Genomic DNA, 26908 nt, shown 5'->3' on the forward strand with positions numbered 1-26908 from the left:
ATGTGGAGGGGCATAACTATTTCCCCCAAAAATGCCATAGCGACCGAGCATAGTGAGGGAGCCCGAACCAAAAAGGGTGGTTCGGGGGGGTTTCCCCCTGTGATTTTTTTTAAAATAATGGGTTAAAATGTTGCATTGTAGAGCATACTTTTCACAAAAAAATGGGTAAATAGCCAAACAGTTTGCAATTGGTGCTGGGGGGGCCCAAGGGGCAGGCATGACATTTTTTAACTGGACATCTATGATAGATGTCCACTAAAAAGATACCATCCCTGTCCCCTAAGCCCCACTGGGCCTAACACAATCAACATGATTATGTGTGTATGCAAGGCGCTGCACATTCATACAGCAATCACTCTATCATTCACACGAGCATCCATCACCATACAATCACTCATAACATAAGCATACACGCATCCATACACATGTTTAAATAAAAACAATGAACATAAACGTACCTTCTGCATTGGCCTGCGTGTGGGTGCTGAAACGCCCTGCTCCAGGCTGCTCTGTCTGTATGTGCGAGTAGGCGCAGGAGCTCCCCCTCGGACATACAAACATGAGATGCCCCAGTCAGCATTTCCAATGAGCTATGCAATGCTGGCGAATCAAAACGCTGCAGCACTTGCATGGCTCAGTGAGCATGTGCGGCTGGGGAACTAAACTGAACTGTCAAAGGGAAACATTGTTTCCCTTTGACAGCTCAGCCAGCCCAGGAGCACTCCATCAGCTGGAAAAAGCAGCTGAGGGAGTGCTCACGGTTTCACTGAGCTGGCTCCTTAGTTCCTCCATAATGGGTGAGGGGCCACTGGGTGGGCGCCCCCTCGCCATTATGGATGAGCTGCCAGGCTCGGACTGGCCTATAGGGCAATGCCTGTACCAAAACGTAAAATGCTGATGTGGGCCAGTTTGATGAGTTACTTAACTATGCAGTTAGTCATTTTGACCATTGTTGCTGAATATATCACTATTTACTTACATTTTAACACAAAGCACCCCCTTGGGTACTATTGAAACAGTGGGCCTCATTACAACCCTGGCGGTAGCTGTGCGGGTAAAACTGGCACGGCTGCCGCCAGAGTTGCATACGGGTCTGGCACCCACGAATGGGCAATTACCGGGTCATGCTGAGTTAGGCGGACCTGATAATTGCCCTTTCGCGGGTGCCGGTACCGGTAGATCCCCATTCTCATAGGGCTGAATGGGAATGGGGAACTAGGATGCACCGGCACTGTTAATAACGGTGCCGGTGCATCCAACGAGCTGTGCTCGTGGGTGCCACACGCCCTGCCAGGTCAGACCTGGCAGGCTGTCAGGCACCCGCAAGCACAACTCGTACTATGACGGTACAGTAGCAACGGTGCCGTTAGCTTACCGTCACAGTTGTTACTGTACCGCCATAGTTGTAATGAGGCCCACTCTGTGACTAAAGGAATGAATATCCATTTACAACTGCGGGCCACTTTTTCATTGTTGCCTGAGACAGTTTCATGCTTCAGCCCGACCATGTGAGCCACCCCTGCCCATTTCTTTCAATCTAAAAAAAAAATAAAAAAACATTCTTTTTTTAAACATTTTTTTTTTATATTTCATGTTGAGCTCTCAGGGCCCCCCAGGGATGCACCTGCGGACCCACAGTTTGAATACCGCTGGTCTAGAGCAAGGTTCAATGCAATCCAAGTAAATGGAGTAACCAGCAGATGACTGCATTTCTTTTACTAGTATCAATAATTGGTGCAACTAGTGCTTTTAAACTCGCTTGGTTTTTACAGTCAGCCTGAAATCGAAAAATCAAGCTTGATGGTTTTATTGTATGAAATTTCGCTTAACTAGTGTACCCATCGATTGACCTTTATGATTGTTTTATCGGATGTGCTCTGTTTACATATGTTTTCTGTGTTTTATAGATTGCATTATAATCGAAATAAACACTTTATTGATTGATCTCCTTTGATAAGTCCTCTTCTGCCTCCCCCAACTCTGTAGGGAGTCTGTCCTTTGACCGCTCCTCTTCACATCCTAAACTCCCACTCTCAGCAAACACCTTCACATATCATCTATTTGCTGATGATACGCCTATCTTCTTCTTACCATGGTCTCTCCATCACTGCATAGCACCGTGTTGCCTGATCCTTAGACCCTTTAAAATGCAAATGATCTGTATGCCGGCTTCCAATGCACCACCCCTTCTTCACTCTCCTACACCCCTTCCCCCAACCTTTTCACCTTTGTGTGCGCACTCCTGAAAAAATCTTCAGCAGACCCAACCTGCCCTGCCAACTATTGCTCTATTTCCATCACTACCTTCCTGTTAAGCTGTTGGAGAAGCTGGCATTGTGCCAACTCAACTCACACACTGAAATTGTTGATGTTCTCCACGACCATCAATCTGCATTCCGAGCATCCACATGCAATGAAAATGCTCTCCTGATCCCTCCTTTTTCCATTCACTCTGGCCTTCCTCCTTGGGCTCTCCCCCTGCTCCTTCTTCTTTTATTTATTTATTTATTTATTTGTATAGCGCTGACTGCCCGCAGGCATCGGGCGCTTACATGGAGACAAGGACAGACGCAAAGAGATAGTGAAGAGATGGGTCAGGACAAAACACATAAGATTAGTCGTTAACTGATTCAATAAGGTCTAGATGGTGGGTTACTTGAAAAGCTCAGTTTCGAGTTTTTTGCAAAAGACCAAAAGGTTGGTCTTCAACCTAAGACACTTCGGCAGTTTGTTCCAATTAGCTGCCGCTCGGTTAGGGAAAGCTCTGCCCATACCGAGTTCCCTTTTGTGTTTCAGGGGAGTTATAAGCCTGTTGGCTTCTGATCTTAGTGCCCTGGGGGGATGGTAAAGAGTGAGTTTGGACTTCAGATAGGCTGGTGCCTTGCCGTATGGGCACTTGTGAGTTAGGCACATAGACTTAAATTGTATGCAATCCTCCATTCTCAGCCAGTGGAGATCCCATCTAGCTTCACTGATGTGTTCGCTTCTGGCTTTTTTTTAACCATTCTTATCGCATTATTTTGGACCAGCTGGAATTTTTGGATGCTTTGCTTACTTGCTCCTGCCAGGAGTATGTTTCCATAGTCCAGACGCGACAGGATGGTGGCTCTGGCTATTGTGGCGCAATTCTTCTCACTCAGCAGGGGTCTAATTGCTTTGAGGAGTCTGATGTAATAGTTACAGTTTTTGCTAACATACATAGCTTGGGCATCTGCATTGAGGGAGGCATCCAACGTCATGCCAAGCATTTTAACCTTATCTGCCACTGTAATACGGGTTTCTTTAATTTGGAAAGCCTGGTAGTCAGCGGAGAGTTTGGCACGAGCCTGGGTGGAGCCAAAGACCATTAATTCGGTCTTATTGCCGTTCAGGCACATCCAGTAATTGTCCATCCAATCTTCGATATTTTTGTAGAGTGTGTTTAATGTTGTACTGTCCTTAGTGTAATCCCTGCCTAATTCCAGGACCAGCTGAGTATCGTCAGCGTAGTTGGTAAATAATATCTGGAGCTGTTGTAGTAACTCACATAGGAAACGGATGTACAAGTTGAAGAGCAGTGGGGACAGACTGGCTCCCTGTGGTACCCCACAGAAGATGTTAAATTCAGAGGAGAATTTGTCACCCCAACGTACTCGGGATATTCTGTTTTCAAGGAAGGACGATAACCAATTTATTGCTTTCTTGGAGCAGTTGGCGACCTTCTCAAGTGCTTGCTGTAGGAGCTGATGGTCTAGCAGGTCAAAAGCGGCGCTCAGATCCAAAAGGACCAGCAGGCCAGCCTTTCCCTTGTCCATAATTTCCAGCATGCTGGTCTGTAGGTCCAGCATAGCTGTCTCGGTGCTGTGAGCGGCTCTAAAAACAAATTGTTGTGGGTGTAAGATCTCATGGCTTTCCACATATTCCTGAAATTGCGCTGTTGCTATTTTGTCCAGTATTTTTTTTTTTCAAATTCAATTTTATTGATTTGTAACATCATAGGTGAACAGCCGGGTGAATGCATAGCTGAGCATACATAGTTACTTCACAAGATTACTGCGATCCACCTATATAATATTCTAACAATAACATACCCGTTCACCTTTAATGGACGAACAATAGAACCCCCTTCCCTCCTCCCTCCCTTTGTCCTTTCTTGTAAAACTTCCAGGTCTCGTCGCGTTTGCTCTAGTGAGCTATAGTGGGCGGTGTGACGTTGAACATTGTTGGTGTTGTGAGTTACAGGCTAAGTTTGTGACAGGCATGGTTATTAGGCTGTATGGTATTCGGTGTTCAGTGTTCAGTTCCTGGTGGGGCACAGTGAGTGGTATTTTCATTGGTGCGGTGAGTTGCGCGCGACCGTACCTGTGATGTAACGTCCCGTAAAGTCACTCCAAGCTTCCTTGTGTCGCGCAGCCTTGTCATGGAGGGCCGCAGTTATTTTCTCCATTGTATATATGTTCATGGCAATTTGTAGCCAGTCCTTTTCGTCTGGTAGGGGTGGGGACTTCCATTTGATGACTAGGGCTGCCCTTGCTGCCAGTAGCAGGGGGGATACAAGTCCTTTTACGCGCACCATTTCGTCGTCTTCTTCTTCAAGGCCAAATAGGATCAGAAGAGGGGATGGTTCCCTTTCTATGCTGTCCAATTGCTTTATCCATCCCAGGACCTCTTGCCAATAAATGCATACCTTGGGGCACTTCCACCACATGTGCCAGTAATCAGCGTCCATGCCACATTGTCGCCAGTATTTCGGACTGGAAGTTTGGAACATTTTAGAAAGTCTTTGTGGATCATACTGCCACCGGTGGAGTAATTTTACGGCGTGCAATTTGTCCTGGGTGGCAATTGACGTTTTGGCTGGCGTTTCGCAAATTCTGTCCCAGGCTTGTTGGTCGAATTCTCTGTTGAAGTCTTTTTCCCATCGCTCTTTGAGGCGGAGACTCAGAGTTGGTCTTTAGCGATTAAGGTCTTGTACATGCAGACTATTAAATCTTTAGTTGAGTTGCTCGTGTCCAAGATAGTTTCAAAGGGCGTAAGCTCTCTTTGTGTGGTGTCCTTCCATTCTCTCCTCGATATGACCCCTTTCAGTTGCAGGTACAAGAAAATCGAAATCGGGTGAATTTGGTGGGCTTCTTCTAGTTCCGAGATCGAAATGAATTTCCCATTTCTTCACAGTTGGCCAACTCTCTCTAGTCCGGCATCAAACCAGGCCTGATACCTGGCAAGTTCGGTGATTTCTTCTCGGATCCCAGGGGACCAGAGATGGCTTAGAGGGGAAGGCCACGTTGTGATTCCAGTAATCCCTTTCCCTTTCTTTTGGTGGGGGAATTAAGCCCCTTGACGTTGAGCTTGCCATTTTTAAGAGTGCCATGCCTGTCACCTGATTCGTCCCGACTGTCGGTCAGTGGTAAGTCCTGTGGATTCGCTAATCACGTCACATCGGCCTTCACCGAGGGTCGCCGCCGTGGAAGTATTCTGATAGCTATCCCGAGCCAAATGGGACTTCGAAGTTTTGTGTATCCCACCCCCCTGCTCCCCTTTCAGGGTATTGAACATAATACCCATTGTCCTCAGTTCCTTGCAAGGATCTGATTCCCAGTTTGATGGTGTCTGAGTTGAACCAGGTGCATGCAGCCGGTCTACTGTCAGTTCGCCTGTGAGGGTCATATTAACATTTTGAGCCCCCCCCCACATCTTTAAAAAATCAACTTAAGTTACAACTTAACAAGCAACAACAACTGTTATTGTGAAATAGCAAATGTAATGATACATGCGGTTTCCAGATTCATTGGCCGTCAGCCAGTCATCTGTTATAGCTCTGATGGAAAGTTTGTTGTGGGCCGGACCTGGTGGCTGTAGTGTGCCGGTCTCCAGCGTGTTGAAGAATCTCCGAACCATGATTCCTGAGTAGACCTAGCCAGGTCGAGAAATTTGTGTGTACCGCATCATTTGGCACTGTCCGGCGTATCATTAGGTTGTCTGTATTTTCTGGCTCCCTTGACTTTCTTCCTTTTCAGGCATTGAGGTTCCCATCGTGCTCTATCCTGTGCTGGTTCATCTTGTGATCCTTCTTTGGGGTCAGTGCCAAGGAGATCCGTGATACAGTCTCGAATTTCCTCTTCGGAGCGGAGTATTATCTTCCTGCTTCCGTGTTCAAAAGTGAGGGAGAAGGGGTATCCCCACCTATATCTTGTGCCTTGGTCCTTGAGCCATTTAGTTAGAGGGCTGCAGAGGCGTTGCAGGGCCAGGGTGAGCGAAGATAGGTCTTGGAAGGTGGTTATTTGGGCTCCTCAGAGGGTGAGGGCGCCACCTGACCTGGCTTTCGTGAGTATCCTTGTTCTATCTTGGTATCTATGAAATCTGGCCAGGACCGACCTAGGGCCCCCTGAAGGGCCACCAGCTCTATGTATTCATTTGATTGCGGGTTCGTCAATATTCTTATCTGCTGTTAGGATTCTGATGATGTCATGTATGGTATGCTTGAGGTCCTCTTCTGTTTCTCCTTCCCATTCCGGAATTCCGAAGAATCGCAGGTTGTTTCGCCTTTCCATATTTTCTAAATCATCTATCTTCAGATGGATGTCTTCCTCTCTTTTCTCTATATTGCGCATTCGGAGGTCCAGTTGGGCTTCTAGTGTGTCGATCGAGGCTTGGTTGTTCTCGAGGCCCTCTAGCCTCTCCTCGATGTTATCCACCCTCTGGGTCATCTTGTCAATTTTGCCACCCAGATTGGCGCCCATATTTCTGATTTCGCTCAGGAGGGCGGCTATGTCTCCCTTGGTGGCTGTTGCTCCCGTCTCCGAGGGTTCCGCCAACATTGTGCAGTTAATTTCTGGATCAGGATGTGGCGGAGTGTAGGCGTATCTGGCTAACTTACTTTTGGTACTCATACGATGTATGGGTGCGAGGAGGCACATGCCCCTAAAGCGGGGGCACTGCCCTCTGCACTGATGCAGTAGACCGGTCCTGGGGTGTGTTGTGGAGCAGTGTCTGGTGTGTCCTGGCGAGCAAGGGTGTTATGGTGGGAGGAGGCACGCGCCCTGAGACCAGGGGCCCTACCCTCCAACTGCGTCACCCTCTGTTCACGTTGGCTCCAGTCCTCGGCTCTGATGCAGTGTCCGAGGTGTTCCAGCAGTATTGCTGGTCGACTTGTAGGCCCTGTTAGGATTGGGTAGAAGGGGGCTCCGGGGCGGGAAGCCTAGGTCCTAGCAGAGGCTCAGGAAGAGCGTACAGAGGAGGGCACACGCCCCACGAGTGGGGGCCCAACCCTCTGTGTTGGCTTCGGTGTGGGGGCAAGTTCTTTCCCCTGACGTTGGAGTCTTGGTGGAGGAATTCGATACAGGTGACATGAATAGTGTCCGAGGCACAAGTAGTGTGTCCAAAGGTTCCGGCATGTTGCACTTCGTTGGGGTCTGTGACACGTGCCCCGCCCAGCCGGCGAGATGAAGCTTTCTGACACCGTGTAGTGCCTTGAGGGGGGTCAACAGGTCTTCCTCAGAAGGTAGTGGGGTCAACCCCCTTGAACAGATGGATGGCGTTGCGCTATACGGTCTATCAGAGGCTTGTACTTAACAGGTGGGTATGAGTCATAGGGCTCTGTGATGCCAGGGGGTAGACCTGCGGTGCTGAAATGCAGCCCTACGGTGGGAATCTGTGCCCGCTGCAACGTGGTGATACGTCCAGTCTGTGGGCCACTGGGCTATGGTCGTGGAGGCCCGCGGGGGTCTTCTGGGTGAAGGAGAAGGCAAGGGCTGGGGTGCGTGGGAGGCCACTGGGTGCCATGTTGTCACTCGGCTGGGGCGGACAGGGGGGGGGCAGGTCCGCCCTCACAGATGGAGCAGCGCCAGTCGCGTGTGGAGTCGGGGCCAGGCGCACCTCCAAGGGAGAGGGCACAATGTTCGCGGGACGGGCCTGTGCGTCGCCGGGTGGGAAGAGGGCACTCACCCATATGATCGTCGGGCTTCAGTCCGTGTAACGTCCAGGGCTGCCACCACGTAGGCCACAGTGCGGAGAGGGCGGGCCCCTCCTCACACACCCAGGGTCCCCCCACTCCGCGGGGGCCTGAGGACAGAGCGGAGAGGCAGCAGCCATCGAGGGGAACTGCAGCGCGGCTCAATGGCTCCGCGAGAGGTCGGTGGGCGGAGCTGATAATCCTGGGCCTCAGCAGGTCGCGGGGCTCGATGAGGGTGTTGCGCAGAAGGCCTGGAGGGGGAGGCACGGGCCAGGAGACTTTTCTCAGGGCAGACCGCTCCGATTTCTTCTGGATTTTCGCCCGGTGTGTGGGGGTCCGGTTCCTACAGCCTGGGCTGCTGTTGTTGCGTGGATGGGGGGGTCAAAAGTGGGGGCTCAAGCCACTTTTGAGGCCTATGGGTCGGAGCTCACACGGAGGAGATCCACATCCGTGCGCCCTCTGGCGGCCGATTTGTCCAGTATTTTAAGAGTAAAATTACAGTTCGTAATAGGTCTTAAGTTGTTAGGGTTGCGAGGATCTAAGTTAGTTTTTTTTACTAGGGGTGTGATGGTGACCTTTTTTATGTTGTTAGGCACTCTTGGTCCCGGAAAGAAGTGTTTACAATTTTAGTGAAGAGTGGAGCAAAAATTTCGGGATGTTTAAGGATGATCTTTGGAGGGAGTTTGTTTTCGGCGCAGGAGGATGCTTTCATAGATGCCAAGGTTTTCAACATAGCTTCAAGAGATGTGGTTGAAATTCGAACTTCTCCTTTCCATTTGTGGTTGACTGTTCTACGGGAAGACTAAGTTGAGGTTTGTTAGCTTGTGCTAGTGCAATGCGTTCTCTAGCTTTGGATATTTTGTTAGCGAATGCTACCTGTGTGTTTTCACATTCTGATTGTGATGGTATAAATGCAGGGGCCATCGCCTGGGGCTTATGTATGGATTTTGAGAATGTCAAGAGTTTTCTAGCTGAATTGGAGGATGCTTCGATTTGACTGTTGAAGTAGTTCTTTTTAGCCTCATTGATCTTGGTTTTGTAGGCTTTTTCTAGTGATTTCCAGCTTGGTTTGTGGTCATTTGTTTGTTTTTTAAGCCATTCAACTACGCTATGTGTTTTTTCTTTCTTAGGGATGATTAGTTCCGGTGTGAACCATTTTTGATGGTTGAGGTTGGGCCTAACAGTTTTTTCTCGATTTGGCGCTTTCTGGTTAATTAATATAAGCATCTGCTGGTCATATTTTTTGATGATGGTGTCACATGAGTCTTTTTCATTAATGTCTTCCAGAATGCTATTTACGCAGAGTTGTAGGTCTGCGCTTTAAATATTTTTGAAGTTTCTGGAAAGGACTTTCCTTGTCTTATTAGCAAGTTCTTTTGCTGGGAGAGGTAAGTGCAGGTCAAAAACTATTTTGTAATGGTATGTCCATATACAAGGGGTGGTTACATAGTTGTTGGTCTCTATGCTGTTAGTAATGAATAGCCCAGTTGGTGACCATTTGCCATGGTGGGGTCCTGATTCATGACATTGAATTGCATATTTTGCAGTGTTTTTTCAAGGAGAATTGCTTCCTTGTCTTTTAGGTCTCCACGCTAAATCTCCAAGAATGATCATGGATTTATTTTGGCCAATAAGTGAGTTTGCAAGGTTGGTGAGTTCATCGTTGATTCCAGGGAGGATGGTCTGTAGATGAGTATGAAATTAATACAGTTATTGTCTGTGGGACAGTGTTTAAGGTGTAGTATTTCATAGCCTGTTCAGGAAGATGTAGTGGGAAAGACAGGCAGCGAGACTCGTGTTACTATGGCTACCCCGCACCCCTTTCCCGTTTTTTCTCCATTAGTGTAGTGGATTGTGTAACCCGTGGGTACTGCCAGAGTGCGAGTAGGTCCAATTGGGTCCTGTAGCTACGTTTCTGTGATACACATAATGTCAATGTTATCTGACACAATCAGGTCGTGTACACATGATGCGTGTTGATTAAGGGAGCGTGTGTTCAGTAAACATATTTTCAGTTTTTTTGTCGGGGATTCTTTATTGTGTATTTGTTTGGTTTCTGTCCTGATAGGCTCACTAATGGGTACCTAATCTGCTGTTGTCAACATTCAGGAAGGTATTGTGGTGCCATTCATGATAGACTCATGGTCGGGTGGCACTAAAACGCTGTGGACTTTGTCTAGAGTTCCCAGCGCTTGTGCGTGTATGGCTCCTGTTTTCTGTATCTCTTGTAGTTTGGAGAGAAGATCGTTGAGCTTTCCTATTCCCATTCTTACCTAGGTCAGAGGACTGGGCTCAGCAGGGGGTTGAAAGTGCAGGATTTCTGGCCGAGGACGATGGGATCGGCGAGGACCGGCGCAGACCGGCTTGCCTCTGAAGCGCCAGCGCTGAAGCACCTGACGTTTCAGGAAATAGCCTGCTAGTGCTCTTGGGAACTGGAGTTCCCGCTCAACAGAGCGCTCGCAATCACAATCGCATGCAGGTTCAAACAATTAACTTTACGAGTGCTTACTCGTTGCCAAAGCTGATTCGAATTTAGAAGCAGGTGACAAATAAATGCAAAGAACGAAAATGCAAAGCTAAAGAATGTGTTTCTTCTGAAGCCAGAAACCTTAGAGTCATCTTGGACTCCTCTTTTTTCATCCTCCTTCACACTCAGGACATTGCCAAGAAGTTCCACTTTCAGCTCTTTCTTCTTAAAGGAATTCTCCCTTTTCTCACTTTTCCCTAGAGGCTTAATGTTTCCTGAGCCTTGTTCTCTCTAAGCTTGACCATCTCCGATTCCGGAAGCACTTCAGCACCTTCCTCTTTGCTTCTGCTTTCCCTCCCCCTCTCCCCTGCTGAATTCCTGATCGAAACTGCACTGGTTACCTGGCCACCCTTTCTGATCCCTGGCCCTGGCCCCGTCTATTTCTGACCTGCACTGCCTCCCTGGCAACCCATGCACCTGGGGACCGCTGTTCTGTAGCCCTACAATCCCCCTAACAGCACTTATGTCTGCACTTCCTTGCACTTGCCACCAGCTGGCCGTTTTATTTATCTTTTTATTCCACTTTTCCCATGAACTGCACTTTCCCCTCTCTCCCCCACCCCGCAATTTTCCTTTTCCCCCTTCCCATGCACTTGCACGATCTGAATGACACCTGGCCTAGTAGGATCGTTGTCTGTTTTCTCCTTGTTCCCCCCCTTGCCTCGTCGCGCCTTAAAACGCTTGTGTATAGGCATGCTATAAATGCCATATCATATTATATCATTGCAATAGCCTCCTCCTGAATCTACCTTCTTCCACTCTGTGACCCCTCCAGCTAATCTAGAATAGGGAAGCAAGACTTATCCTTGGTCTTAAACCCAGGGACTGCATCTCTCCTGCCCTAAAACGTCTTCATTGGCACCCGGTTGTTGCAAGGATTAAATTGAAATCCCTCTGCATCATCCACAAGGCTGTCTGGGCCCAGGGACCACACTATCTCCAACTTTATCTTACTGAATACTCTCCCTCTAGACCACTTTATTCCTCTGGCACCCACACTTTGTGTGTAAAGCGCTTTGCTGAACAGAGGGTAGGTGGTCGATCGGTTTCTTCAGCTGGCTCCCTGCTACTGAACAGCCTCCCCCTGCCTCTGCACCTCGAGCAAGACTTTCTGAAATTCCGTATGCTCCTCAAGACATACCTCTTCACCTCCTTCTTCCCTTCTTCTCTTCTCTGCTAATCCCACAGTCGCTGTGATTGATGTCTGGGGCATGTATGCATCCTCGGGCCCCTGACCTCCCACACCCAATCTACCCAGCTCCTGTTTACCCTGAGTACTTGCCTTGGCACACCCTCCACCTCAGAGGTTTGCACTTACTCCTAACAATGCCCCTGGCCATGTAGCACTCGTCAACCCAAGCTCTTCATCTGTGGCTCAGCAATGAGCCCGGACTCCCCAGCATTTACGCCCTCTGACGTTTTTCCTTGCTGCACTTGCACGTTCAGAATACTCACAAGGTACAGTAGGTTTGTCCTTCCTCCTTTTCCCTCCACTACGCTTATTCATTTTTGTGTTTTGTAATGTATTTCACTCCCTTGTTCCCTCCATGTGGGTGCTTTGAAACAGTATTTTGCTTGCTGTGTAAGCACCAAACAAGCAAACAATACATACATAAATAATTTATCTCCTACCGGATCCCTAGTGGATTGCTTGTTTGTTATAACTGTAACTAGCTTAATCCAAGATATATCTGGTGACAACTTTGTGCTATCCATATTTACTTTTCCCAGCTCTCTAACCACCATGACCTTTAATGTACTAACTAAATTTCATGACTATGTAAATCACTTAGTAATGGCACTGCTATGGCCATCCACATGCCCTTTGTACAGTGCTTCTTTGCGAAGTAATTATATTTTAAATAAATACAATGCAAAAATGCAATACATTTCAGACCCATTCCCTGCTCAAAATGGGAGTGGGTCCACATATTGTGGTTCTGATACTATGGGCAAACCTACCGCAGGCTCCAGAGATTACAATGGGAGTGGTGTGGACAATGCAGTGTGAGCAAGTGGGGAGCAGACGAAAGGAAGGGAGGGACCAAAGAAAATAAAAGGGGCGGTTTCACTGAGCTAAATGTTTGTCTTAATCCATCATGCACCACTTCGCCTGTTACCACCGCTAGAGGTAACTTTTGCCTTACACATACAACAATAAGACTTCAAGTTGCACAGTAGAGACTGCCCACTTCACCTGTTATCACCGCTTGAGGGAGCTGTTACCTTACCCATACAATAATAAGAGTTCAAGTTCATCTTCCAGGTGAACAAAATGTGTATTTCAACAATGATAACATACAATTAGCTGCAGAAAAGGCCCAAGACAGGGGTACCACTTTGACAGCATACTTAAAGTTGCATACACTAAGAAAATATATACATTTAAAAAAAGAACATGTAAACAGAAACTCATTTGATTAAGCCGCTCAACGGATATTTGGCAAAAACAATAATGGGAGACCTCCATCCAACACAACTTTGGCCCGTGTACATAGGCTTTTGCACTAGTTATAAATAAATGTCTTGGGTGTCCCCTGTGAAAGGACACCCCTGGGAGAGAAGAAAGGACAAAAGAACAGAAGACAAAAAACTACCCTCTCTCAGTGGGGACAGTGGACGTACCCCGGGAGTGGCCCAGAAGAGCGGTGCCCAGGACATAGAGCATTTAAAAAAGTATCTAGGGGGAAGTGTGAGGGATAGGATCCCAGAACAATGTTGGTTTGGAGGGGCGACCCCTGTAATGCAATGCCATATTAAGTTGACCCTGAGCTGCTCAAAATTCCTACTTATTGTTTCAAAGAATTCCCTATTAATGGCCGTTCATATGCAATCGTTTTCAATTCTATGACCCTGGGCTTTGAACATCACCTATGATGAGCTCAAGGAACACCCAGAATCAGCCAGAACACAAAACCGGCTACAGTCACCTGCACAGATGCACAGTATACATGCATGCATGCAAGGCATCATACGGGGCAGGCCTGCACAGTACCCTCCCACCACAAAGCTCTCTTGCTAGTTATTAAGGCACAGACAATGCTTTCTCAGCCTTTCAAGGTCTCCAGACATGCTTTACGGTCCCAGTTTACATGCAGAGGTTGTAGAGAGGCTACTTGTGTGTCCATGAAACCGGACAGAGACTGCGGATGAAGTCTGCAACACAGGGCTAGTCATGCAAACACAAGAGGACGTTCAACACTGGGAACCTGTAGTCAAGTATTAGCAGGTTTGTTACAGCATACAGTGAAGTTGAAAATGGTGTAACTCTTGCTTCTGTACTGTGTGCACAGAGGTCGTTGTCCAATAAAGCAGCCATGTGAAGTGAATGCCTCATTGATTTGCACTAACAGAGAACATCTAGCAGATAGAAGAGAACCTTAGCAAGAGAGAACAGGGCCGGGCACACGTATGCGCACATCTTACTCCTAAGGTTTGAGAAAGTCTGCCACAATATGGGGATGATGGGACACACAGTATTACGGCGCCGACCACATCTGTTATCATCGTTACCACAGCAGGTATTTAGGACGCATGGAAAACTAGTATTATGTAATGTGTCAATTTGTTCCATTTCATTCATTGGTGTGGAACTCTTAAGTGACACGGGAATGGCGTTTTCTGTGCAGGGTACCACGTTCACAATATAAGCCCGCCCCTTTGCTTCCCAGAACACGGATGTCTTAGTATGTGTAAACGTAAATGGACTGTGTGATTTGTAACTCATCTCCCTTTCGTGTTTTCTTTCTGTCAAATAGAAACACCTGCAGACCCTGACACAGCATACCCGATCTTCCAAAATCAACGGGTGTAAAGGATGAGGAACAGTCCAGGGTGAGACTACAACATTGATCAGGTATGTGTCAGATTAAGCAAGACAGCAGTCATATGGGCCGACATAATGCCCCCCTCTGCTTGCCCATGGATCTCGGGTGCATGCAGCAGTGGGTATCTGTTAGGGCATGATCTGGTGTTTCAGCTTTCTCTTCTAGGACCCCCAGCATGGCTTTTAATGGCTTGTGGGATCCTGGAATTATTTGTGTGAGTCAGGTCTTTTTCAACCTCACTCCCAAGCTCACCTCATTTGTTTTGGTTGCACTGGTCAGTCCTTATGGCCACCAGTGGAGATGGACGTCTGTCCCTATCTGCCTCCTTTCTGGTGTAGCAATGCTGCTTCCATGTGGGGAACATTGCAAGGAAACACTGCTTCCTCTTTATTTTCTTTTTAGTGTATTAAGTTACTTTTTTTCAGGGCAGCATTGGTAGGATGGTGGCAATGGTACCTTTTCTAACCATTCTTGGGTGCACTACCCATGCATGCTACCAAATCAAATTAAAACAAAAAAACATTTTACTACACTGGTGACCCAAGATGGCTAAACCCCTTGTTCTGTAGGTCTTGCCTTGTTCTATTTCGTCCTTTGCCCATTCTCCTCTCTCGTCAGCTATGCAATGGTCAAGTATGGTCATGTATGTTGTCTGTCCTCTGGCAAGAAGCCTGTAAAGATGACCAGTGTGCGTGTCTGGAACTGGCTGGGACTGGGTAGTGGGCCTATCTGGCCAGATTGATGTCCTTGTTGCTGGGCAGCTGGTGCGGCTGCTGGCTGTTCAGGACAGCCACCCCATGTTTGCATCCTGCAGGTCCTTCCATTGGTCGGCTGGGGTTATGGACAGTCCAAATGTAGGCTATTATGAGGGGACCTGGATCCATTCTTCAATGGGCCGCAGGATCCAAGAATTCCAAGGATAAAGAGCCTGCAGAATAATACCGCAGGACCACTGCTGACATCTACATTGGTCCAGCCAGTCCACCGCCCAGCAAAGCTCTGCTTTTTCTGTGTCGGGAGACCAGTACTTGGTGCTTCCCTCTCTAGGAATAGTGGGAACCACCAGCCACAAGTCCTGTCCAGCTGTCAAATTCTCCTGGAACTCGGAAGAGGAGCCTCTGCTAAATCTTGAGAGCAAAGGCATCCACGCTGTACAGATCTCTTCTGGCCCTCATGGCTGGAGACGTTGTTTGCACTCACGTCATGGGATGGGAACCTCATGCCTACTGGTGCATCCTTCTGCCCAGAGAGGAAAGTCACCTGCAGCCTGAGTTCAGTGGACCTCCCTCCTCATGCCTGCTGCCCTTGACTGGATCTCTTCAAATGTATCCGTTGTCTACTGAATCGTCATGGTCTTGTCTCGCTGCAGAGGTCCTCTTTCATTGTAAACTCGCGGTTCAGCCTGGTAGTACACCCACTGATCCGCGAACCGGAGACCATAACCACCACACATACAGACCCAACCCTGACACTGAAAAGGACCCCTGCACTCGCACCCCTTCGACCCAATATACAAGGACGAACAATCCGGACAGTTGTCCCCAAGAGCCGTGACTTTCCTGGGGTGGTTGTTTTCTTCGTCAGAGTTCCAGGCGCAGGGGTGCATGACTGTTCCGATGCCCATCTGGTCTCCATTGTTCTCTATGGGCACCAAGTCCACTCCTGCAGCTGCCAGAGCTTGCTTACTGGTGGTGGAACATGAGCTTGGACACCACTCGCGGGGTCCCCTTGGTGCACTGAGATAGGTAAATGCCCCTGTCCTTCATGGACACATTCCTGAGCTCGCTCTAGGATCAATGCTTCCATCAAGCCCCTCTCTTCTCTATGGGTGAACCGGAAGCACTATTGCAAAGTATCATTTGAGTTTCCAATTGCTGGCTTACTAACCTTCAATGTTTGAGACATGGAATCTAGGATAGGCATGCAACTGGTGAAGTTTAGTTCTCGTGTCTTGGTTTCACTCCTTAAAAACATGTGGCCTATGTAATATTTGTAACCTCTCAACCCCACACTTTAGGTTATTGTCACAGCATATGGTGTCCTATAGTACTAACACTGTGTGAGTTTGTAAAATTCAGCGTTTGTGTGCCAAGTCGGACACCTGACTATCTTTTATGTGTCTAGACATTGAGTAACCTCACAGTGGGCCTCATGTGAGTTTGGTGGTGCAGGAACAAATGGTGGCAAAATGGTGGCAACATAATTACTGACATTTTACTGCACAGCCGAATTCTGTGGTTGTAGCAGCGAAATTACTTCCAGCATCCTCCATTTTACCTGCAAAAATGGGTGCTCTTGTTTGCTCTTAGCATTGCTGTATGCTCACAGAGAGAAACATTGAAGACATTTTAAACAAGCATTGGCAATGCCAACGTTTTTGGCTTTTGTGGGAAATGCATTTGTCAGTCACTGCCGTAGCGGTATTAACTGGACAGCAATGTTAGCAGCTGCAAAATGGTGTGAGTACCTTGGCATATAATATCAGTGTGCCTAATACTTAAACAAACCAAAGCTGTTGGCTTTGCCAATGCTCGTTTTTAACAGGACTTCAGTGACGGAGACACACACATAATGCTTTTAAACTCAGTGACTGAAGACGGACCAGTTTAAGAAATTTTTATTACACCAGTAGCGTGTTGACAACTGCAATTAAGTCAGTAACTCTGAAGGCTGCATTGAAAAATCACTGGCAATCATAGCCATTGCAAAGTTTGATGCTAAGGCTTGAATAAAGTGAGCTCAAAGAGTTCCCACAAGGAAGTGTTTTGGTTGGGGCGGAGCAGGAACTGGATGGGAAAGGCCTTTGGGATTAGCATGGCCATGTGCAGTCAATGGGTGGGAAAATAACCTAACAACACCTACAAGCTTTGTGTCCCTCTTCACATGCCATATCTCCCAAGCTGTACTCTAATGCAATAGTTACGCCTTGTAGATGGCACTTTAGCAACACCTAATAGCCAAAATTAACAAGTATTGGCAAAATCAACAGTTTTGGCTTGTGTCTATTAGGCATTTGCCAGGACCTGCTATTAGATGCGCAGGTACGCTCACCATGTTGCAGCTGCTACAATCAATGGCCAGTTAATAGGTCTACGGCAGTGCCTGGCAAGTGCCTTTCCCATGCCTATACAAAAGCCCAAACTGTTGGCATGCCAATGCTTGTTAAATTCTTAGATCTGCCACTGCATCTGGCAGGAAGAGTCAAAACCTAAAAGTTTGATATAGTGTACCTTATGATCAAGGGGATCACAACTGCCAAAGGTTCGTATTTTGTGACTCCCACATTGAAAGCAAGTGTAGCTTTTTTCAAAACAGGGGCACCCTAAGAACATATCAAAATACAAAGCAAGTACGTATTACCCACGGTCATTTTGTATTAGGTGCATCGCCCCCGGGATGCAATAAGACACAGCTGTGTGTTCCCTCTGCAGACTCCAGCATCTTATGTTTGAAAGCGATGCTCTTGCCATTCGGGTCACATCCTCTTCAGTGTACCGCGCATCACATCACTTGAGAAGCACCGCGTGCTAATGTGCTCTCTATATTGCAGCAGGCCGCCACTTGGCAGACAAGATCATGTTTAATTACCCCCGTTATTTATAGACATACCCGTAGATATTTCTGCATTGGGTTAGCACCTATACTGCCTACGCCTGATTTCCATGAGTGCAAGGGCACGGGTGTCGAGCCAGCAAATGGTACTCCTATAGGGAAGGGGTGAAGGGGTGAGGTTCACATTAATGATGCTTCACAAGTGCGGTAAGTGCAGAAACATGCTGTCTTAGTTAGGTTATTAGTAACAGCAGTCTGCACCTTCGTTAATGCCTCACTTAAGGAGGGGAAAATGGCAACGGAATTAAAACAAACTAAGATTACCTCAATTATCAAGAAACCAGGGTTGCCAAGGGACAATCCATTGAATTTTCGCCCCATCTCGAATACTTCATTCCTTTTAAAAATCCTTGATAGGGAGGCACATCATGAAATCGCTGAACATCTGAACCAGAATCCCACCCTGCATTCTCATCAATCGGGATTTAGAAAACTATTTGGAACTGAGACTTCTCTTTTGGCGCATAAGCCCAGGCTACTAACACAGATGGAAAAGAGCGGGCTCTCACTGATCATATCATTAGATCAATCTGCGGCCTCTGCAGCCTTTGATTTAATTGAACATTCCATATTGAATACGAGGCTCAAGGAAGTGGCTAATTGTTCTGATCTGGCTGCTTCGTGGATCGCTTCCTTTTTAGAACACAGACACAGTAGTGTCTGTTCGGATACAGCAGAAGCTGATTCAATCCCGGTACTCTATGGAGTCCCATAGTGGGCTAGTACTTCACCATGTATTTACAATCTTTTCATGGCACCTTTCTTCTACATGCTGGAGCAGGAGGGTGTAACTTGCTCAAATTACGCCGATTATACCCAATGCGTGGTTCCCTTAACTGGCTCCCATGAACAGGACGAGCTTGAAGTCAACAGAGTCTTTAGCCTGATTGAAAATTGGATGTTGAATAATTATCTTGCTTTAAATAGGGGTAAGACGAGCTAATGATTGTCGGCTCCCCACATGCTCTGAAGGCTCTAAATCATTCCTATAGCTCTTTCAAGCTAGGGGACGATATCATAAGACCACTTCCAAAAACTAAAATATTGGGAGTTATCCTTGATCAGTCTCTTAACATGAAAGCACATGTGACCTCTGTTGTGTCCTCCTCAGTTTATTATGTTAAACTATTGTCACACCTGAGGCCACTCATATCACAGAAAAGCACAGAAACCATCGCGAGAGCGATAATAGGGGCCAAGCTGGATTATTGTTGTAGCCTACTGCTAGGTACCGGCAAGCTGGTCTTACAGAAACTACAATTGGTTCAGTATTGGGCTGTGAGAGTTGTAGTGGGGCTATCAAGGCGTGAACATGTATCGGAAGCCAGGTGAGGGCTTCATTGGCTTCCAGTGGAGTATAGAATTCAGTTCAGAACCCTGTTTATAACCTTTAAGTGTAGAATGCAATTGATGCCTCCTTATATTCAGTGTTTCATTAATGATAAAGTAAATACCAGATCGTTAAGGTCTGGCTCTCATAATCTTCAGGAGCAACTCAGACCAAGAACCTCTGAGGCTGAGAACAGGGCTTTTGCATTTAAAGCACCTATTTTGTGGAACCAACTACCAGATTATCTGTGCAATATTCAAGAAAGATCTCAAAACCTTTCTTTTCACATGAATTCAGCCCTAGGGGGTAGCACTTCTGTAAGCATACTTCCATCCGGCCTGATCTTTTGTCCATTCTTAAATCGGGCTTTAGAAAATGATGCTGTTTTTTTACAGGTGGCCATAGCTGTTGTATGTCTTGTCCTTCTGTTAGTGCCTTCATGCCTACGGGCCCATAGTGCGCTATATAAATATTATGTAATGTAATGTAATGTAATTTTACACTACTTGTTACAATACCTGCACTCCAGGCCATCGTCCATCCTTGTGCCTGTCCTACCTTTCCCAACCAGCAAAAGTAGACTTTTTAACCAAAAATGAAAATGGCTGCAACCAGAAGAAACTGAAAAAAATGTATGACTTTTTTATTGCATACTTTCTAATTGCCCTCCATTCTTTGGTGGTTTGCTTCTTTACTGAGTGGCAGTGCGAGGTAAAATATGGTTTTAATGGGGAAAAGGCAAACGTAAATTCGATCTTTCGGTAATCAGTCATGGCCTAATAGAATGGCGTGACACAAAACACCAAGGGGAGGGTCTCATGCCTGAGTGTACCCTTATGTTTTAGCACAGTAGAAGACTCAGGTTGATCGGTTCTGTGGGGGATATTGTGATCAAATATTTAATTTTGAGTTTATATCCGCCCTCTTGTGAGGTACTTGGGATTGCTTTAAAAACTGTTTCATAGATGGAAAAAAGGTTTTTTATTAGGTTTCTCTATCCACAGGGTATAAAAAGAGGATACATATATATGTATTTCTATTGGATACTTGTGTTCTTTTTTTTGGAAATGGTATCCAGGTGTCTCAAAATTTCCCAGAGATTTAGGTCTCCCATATTATTTCTTCTGTTCTCGTTTTTTACATTATTTTTTCGTAGTCCAGTTAGGGATATTGGTGGTTCCCATCTTTTTTTAAGGGAGTCCAAAGTAAAGAAGGCCGACGAGTTTCGGGAAAAATATATCTGCTTGTCTGGATTTATTCCTGGTGAACAAGCCACAAAAAGCCTACCAGTTTCAGTGGCACAGGCAAGGTAGAGGCCACATTCATCAGGGCTGGGCGGACACTTACAGTTGCTGTATCGACAAGTGGGTAATTGGTCGGATAATGCCAGGAGATCCCACCTGTAGATAGATGGGGAAGGAGGGTGGGACAAGAAAGATACAGAAAGCACCATTATGGTTGTTTATCGATAACACACTGAAGTATTGCAAAGGTGCTGTCGTTTAGTAAGCTAGGACTAGGTCTTACCTAGTTACAGGGGTCCCCACGAGTATCCGTGTAGTTGGGAAGGTTAGGTAATGCACTTCCCAATGGGGCATGAAGCACTGGTGATGCTCAGAAATCTGAAAAAAGAGGTTGTGTTTTTAGACTTTTAACAGAGGGGGCAAACAATATAACATTGTTTTTAGCAAATGGTTAAAAACAGAAAGTGCTCGACTAGAAAGGTCAAGTCATGTTGAGATGACCCCCAGCAAAATTTAATCAAGGGGTTCCAAAGTATGTGAACCGCAAGTCATAGATATCTTGGGCGAGTGTTTTAAAGGGCATACTATACCTCTAGGTATCAATACTTTATCATAATGTGACATTATTCCAAAAAGTTGTACATTTAACCCCAGGATGGGAGAGTAGGGGGTGCACAAAAATTGCTAGAAATGCAAAAGTCGGTGCACTCGCGCCTAAATGTGTAACTAGCAGCTCCGAGCAGGGCTTACCTTCTAGGCCTTAGTCGGAGATTCAACGTTTTGAATCGTTTGGTCGGCTCGTAGGAGATGCTGGCCTGTGTAGAGTAACTTACAGTTGTACGTGTATTTGTGTATTCGCGTATGGCCGTATATTGTGATGTATACTCTACGCGTCCGCGATGCGGTGCCGAGCGTGGCTAGAGACAAAAGAAGGACTTCTTTATAGTCCATGCCATCTTATGTGAGTATACGTAGATGCTTGGCACAATAATCAAACTGAATCATTCCGCTTATTAGCGCTCAGAGGCCATACTCAATGTGAAAAATAAAACTGTACCTGGGCGCATTGCCACAGGGAAAAGAGTAAATTGGATGGATTCACATCACAGAGGTTACCGTTGTCAGAAAATTGTCCACACACAATCGGAAGCCTCTAGGCCAGAAGGTGCGGGCAATCTTAGAAGGAGCATAATTGCTGGAGGTCCACCCTGCGATGGTGGATTAAATAGTTTAAGAGCTACAATGTGTATTAGGTCCTTCTGCTAATTGTTAAGAAGGCATATTTACAACTGGAATTGGTGTCTAGGGCCACTTGTGGTTGAGGAGCATCGGAACTTGTTTGGTAGCTGGAAGAGCTGGAATAGCTAGCTTAAGTCAAGACACATTATTCACGATGGTATGAACAATACAGCATTCAGTCAGGCAGAATAATTTGTAGAATACAACACAATTTGTAAACAAACAACGTCACCATGGCTGAAGGAGTAAAGAAACTGGAATGGGCCATGGTGGTTCTTATCACAAGGTAGCCAGGGTCTGCCAGCTGGTGAGTTCATTCAACCCTGTCTTATCAGTTTTTAAGCGAAAAATCCACAATTGTTCTCTTTTGAAGAGTAAGTCATGAATGTGTCCCCCTCGTTTGGGGACATTGATTTTTTCAATAATTGTCCATTTAAAGTCCATCGCTCCATGTTTATATTCTACAAATTGAGTGACCATGGGGGCAGTCAATTTTTTAGTGCGGATGCACAACCGATGTTCGGCCAATCTGATTTTAATGGACCGGGTGGTCATGCCCACATATCGCTTACCACAGGGGCATGTAATCAGATATATAACATTCTTGCTGTTACAGTATGTGAAATTTTTCTGAAGCCATGGGTAGTGCCAGCCGATGTTAATGGATGTGGTTCTGGTAGTTCCTGTGCAGGCATTGCAGGTACCGCATGGCGCATGTCCCGTGGGTTTTGCCTGGTTCCACAGAGTATTTGTAATGGAATCCCTTGGTTCTTTGTAAGTGTGGATGAGGGAATCTCAAAGGTTCTTGCCTCGTTTTATCGCAAATCTTGGTATCTCTAAGTTTGACTCACCTACATTCAAAAGCGGCCACAGTTTGATCACTTCTTTCTTGATTTTATCAGTTAATGGTTCGAAGCTGAAGATGGCAGTTATTTTCTCTTCTTGTTCTTTTTCTCTTGTGTGTTGTTCCAACGTGGTGTCTCGTGGGATTTTTTTGCTCTTTTTCTATCTCTTTTTATCGTGCGCTTCGGATAACCGCGATCCTGGAGTTTACAGCAGAGTTGCCCTGATTGTTGTTCATAGGCCTGAAAGGTTGAGTAATTCCTGTGGTACCTAAGGAATTGCCCAAAGGGTAAGATATTTCTCAGGCGGGATGGGTGATAGCTTGTATATTTCAAAAGAGAATTTCTGTCTGTGGTTGTGTTGTATACCTTGGTATTTATTTGGTTATTTCTTATCCCCAGAATGAGATCTAGAAAGTGAACAGATGTTTTACTGTGTGTTTCAGAGAAAGTAAGGAAAGGATTCTGTTCATTAAGCCAGGATATAGAGATAGTGAGTTCTTGTTCATTGCCTTGGAATATCATAAGAACGTCGTCAATATATCTCTTCCACAGATTTATATGTGTGCCCTAGGGGTGGGTAGTGGGGTAGATGGTTTCCTCTTCAAAGTCTGCCACATATAGGTTTGCCAGGCTTGGCGCGAATGTAGAACCCATCACTGTGCCCGATATTTGTTCAAAGAATGAAGTTTTGTACATGAAATCATTTTTAGTCAGGGCAATCTCAGCGAGCTGCATAATAAGATTAATGGGCGTTTCGAGTGGTGGAGCCGTATCTCTAAGGATCTTTTTGATGACTTGTAAGGTTGCCATTTGTGGGATTTTAGTATATAATGACTCAATGTCCAGAGTAACAAGTAGTTGACCTTCTGTATCAAAGGGGAGATCCTTGAGTATCCGGAGGATAGCATTGGTATCCTCTGAAAAAATTATGAAAAAAACGAGAACAGAAGAAATAATATGGGAGGCCTAAATCTCTGGGAAATTTTGAGACACCTGGATATCATTTCCCAAAAAAAGAACACAAGTATCCAATAGAAATACATATATATGTATCCTCTAATATATTGGCGGACATCACCCACTGAATCTGATGCAAACTCTATAGGCACTCCAAGTGATGGGACTGATTTATAAGAGAAGTTCATATGGAGGGAGAAGAAGGGGCTGACACTCAGCTTTGGGATTCTGTTATAAATACATGCACTCAATGTGAGCAGGCCTTCGTATCTCGCATTAATGCACAGCTGCAGCAGCACAAGCTCATCAAACCGCAGGCAGTGTGAAGCGAATCCCAGGCGTCTGGAAGGTTCTGTAAAACGACCAAACGGACGCATGTCCGCTCAACGCACCACACAATTTTTGCTTTTACATTTATCATTTTCATTACAGTCACCAGACGTTTAATAGACAGTTTGAGTTGCTTTCCAAGGGGCTGAATGATGAGGGGCTGAATGATGAACCTGGGAGGCACTTACCAATCACCGCCACAAAAGGTACCTGCTCTTTGGAAAGCACAGGTTTTGGGAAACCCTGTAAACAGGGACAGAACTCTGAAGTGACAGATGCAATGCCAGCATTAATAGTGGCACAGCGGTAACCAGGAATTTCATGAGGCAACAAGCACATCCCATGCTAATATATTTCATTCCAGCGGTGGCTCAGTTCACATGCTGCATCTCAGTAACTTGAGGCCACTTGTAAAACAAGTGCACAAGTGCCTGCGCACAATTTCTGTAGTTCCAGTTAAATGGAAAAGAAATGACTACACAAGAAATACCTGTGTGGCTTGCTCAGAAATATGAAGGATACTAGTGACACATACAAATATGAGAGTATATACCAGAAGTGAAAAAGCAGAAATGCTAGACCGACATCCACAAGTAAATGACATTTTCGATCACATTTTCGATCCCAATATATTTATACTGGTGAACCTGTAGGCCATTTAAGCAAGGTAACGCTTTAACGGATGAATGGGGATGCAGAATTTATTCTTACACCAATAATAAGACCGACTCAGGAAGTAGGCAAAACCTAGCTGTTTTATTTGCAATGATCTAAAATAGGGATTACAACGGACATCAATGGGCGTTCACACAAGTCTCTCAAAGTTTTTCATGAAAAAATACACATTTATAGCAAAAACTCATCATCATTGACGTCATACTACGTGGCAAAGTAAGAAAACCTACTTGGGGTTGTGTTGGTCTACAGGGAACATCTAGGTATACTTTCTTTGGGGGATAGGATTGTGATTGGATCTCTAGTTTCAGGTGGACAACTATGCCCACCCCTACTGCAAGTCATCTTCATTGTCATCAAATACACAAGGGTTTTATTGGCTTTCAAACTATAGGGCCCTTTGCTAGGTGACCCTCTACAATTGGTTGGCATGCTTGTACCCTTCTGGAATATTCCACTCGCTAGCAGCACGCAAACTGGTAACCCAGGTGCTTGTGGGTGGACTTGACAATGCCTTTCACACCCAATTAGCCCATCATCCATCATCACTCCTGCTGTCTGCCATTCAAATTGTCTTTGAACTTGCCTTTGCACAGTATCACTGCGCCTGAGATTAAAAGGGAGTGCAAGCCTGTTCTTATCTTCAGTCTCGATGTAGCTTGCCCAAAGTCTATTTCCATTTACCCCATGTGTCAGGAGACCGTATTTTAGCTAATTCCTCACATTTAATACTTTAAATGAATAAAACTTGGCACTTGTAGTGTTTTTCCATTACACCTCAACAGGAGCTTGCCTTGCTTCTCACGTTCATTGTATCTTCTCGAATAGATTACCAGTTTCTTGGCTGCCTCAACCCTTGACACTGGACCAGACAAACCTTCTCAATTATTCCTCCATCTTTACCTGTCTTTCTCTGCTGCGCTACACTTTCAGCCCTTTTTTCTCTCATGGAGTCCTGGTTTGCTAAAATGCGACGTGGAACATCCAGATTCTATACACATATACATATATTGGCGGCACCGTCTGCAGTCTATTCACTACGTATAGCCAGGTTTCATGATTACTTAGTCTACTTGCATTGCACCATCTGTACAGTTTAAAAAACAATTTTGCATTTTCTTCAGTGCTCTTCGTACATGCAATCTTCATTCCACCCATGAAATGTTACTCAATGCTTTACTTCGTCATCACATTCTATAAGGTCTGTATACTTTCTTCCTTGGCATTTCTCCTTGGTGCATTACTTTTGCTTTCTTATGACATCACCAGTCTCTTGCCTTTGTCACTTCACACTTCTTCAGGGACCTCCTTTAAGAGATTGTCATTTCTCTGCGGGTACCTCATGAAGGGCTTTCTCAATGTTTCAAGAATTCCTCTTGGGATAGGTACCATTATTGGCATTGTGCATGTTGCAATTTCCGGCTTCCAACATATAGGTAAAATAGGGGCAGGACTTCCGTAGAGGCATTTGGCTCCTCCTCTACACTAATTTTTAATGTTAAGTTGTTTCTTTTTCATTTAAAATAAATAATCATTACATAACTTTTAAGCACCACTATATTTTCTTTAAAAAGAAAACAAGTAAAGTAACTTTTTTAAAAACATTAACATCTGACAGCCGCCATTTTGGAAGTACAACTGGCTGCTAAATTCAGCCCACAATACAAATGCAAGGAAAGAGTGCTAAAGGGGTGTGGTTTTGGGTGGGACTGGGTGGAAATTCACATAGGTTTCACCTACAAATTGGCAGAAATGAGTGGACACATAACCAAAAACCCCTACAGACTATCAGGGTAATTCATGGAATAAATGTGCGCCGAAAAGTGGAGCGCAAGCGGGAAAAACGCAGCGCACGCGTGCTAAAGCCGCGCACGCAGCTGTTTGTCGATTCATGGAATGCGCTGCACGTTTAAACTCTGGGATGTGCGCCAAATCCGTGGGTGGCACACGCGGGCGCACACGTCACCAAACGCTGTGTGTGAAGCGCACAGGGAAAGCGCACAATGGGTAGCGCACACAAGAAAAGTGGGCGTAACACGGGGCGTAACACACGGAATGGGGAACAACGCGTGAAAATGTGGGCGTAACGGGGGAAGTCCAGGAGGTAAATGCTCGCAACGCCCACAGGCGCGCTAACAACACGTACTCATGGAATCAAAAAGGGGAAATCTGTGCGCCAAAAAATACGCGCACAGCCTAAACACGTCCGCCACACGAAGGCAGGTGGTAACGTCCCTGTGCATCCCATTCTGTGGCCCCCTAGGAGAAATGACGTGTCACGCAATGCACAGGCATCCCATAAAAGCAAGAAAAAGAGATAAGCGACCCCTGTAGCCCATGTGCGTGTTAAAAGACACACGTAGTACGCTGTGGCAACCAGGAACCACAAAAA

General features: G+C 46.0%; 1 protein-coding gene across 1 annotated transcript in view; it reads left to right on the forward strand.

The window, feature by feature from the left end:
- OSGIN1 (oxidative stress induced growth inhibitor 1) overlaps positions 1 to 26908 on the forward strand; it is an 889419-nt gene that overhangs the window by 519210 nt on the left and 343301 nt on the right. The window contains exon 3 of the mRNA XM_069604776.1: positions 14216 to 14313. The gene's annotated coding sequence lies outside the window, so the exon portion shown is untranslated. The remainder of the gene's footprint in view (positions 1 to 14215; positions 14314 to 26908) is intronic.

Source organism: Ambystoma mexicanum, chromosome 1p (assembly GCF_040938575.1).
Source record: "Ambystoma mexicanum isolate Mex_15411 chromosome 1p, UKY_AmexF1_1, whole genome shotgun sequence".
Classification (NCBI taxonomy): domain Eukaryota; kingdom Metazoa; phylum Chordata; class Amphibia; order Caudata; family Ambystomatidae; genus Ambystoma; species Ambystoma mexicanum.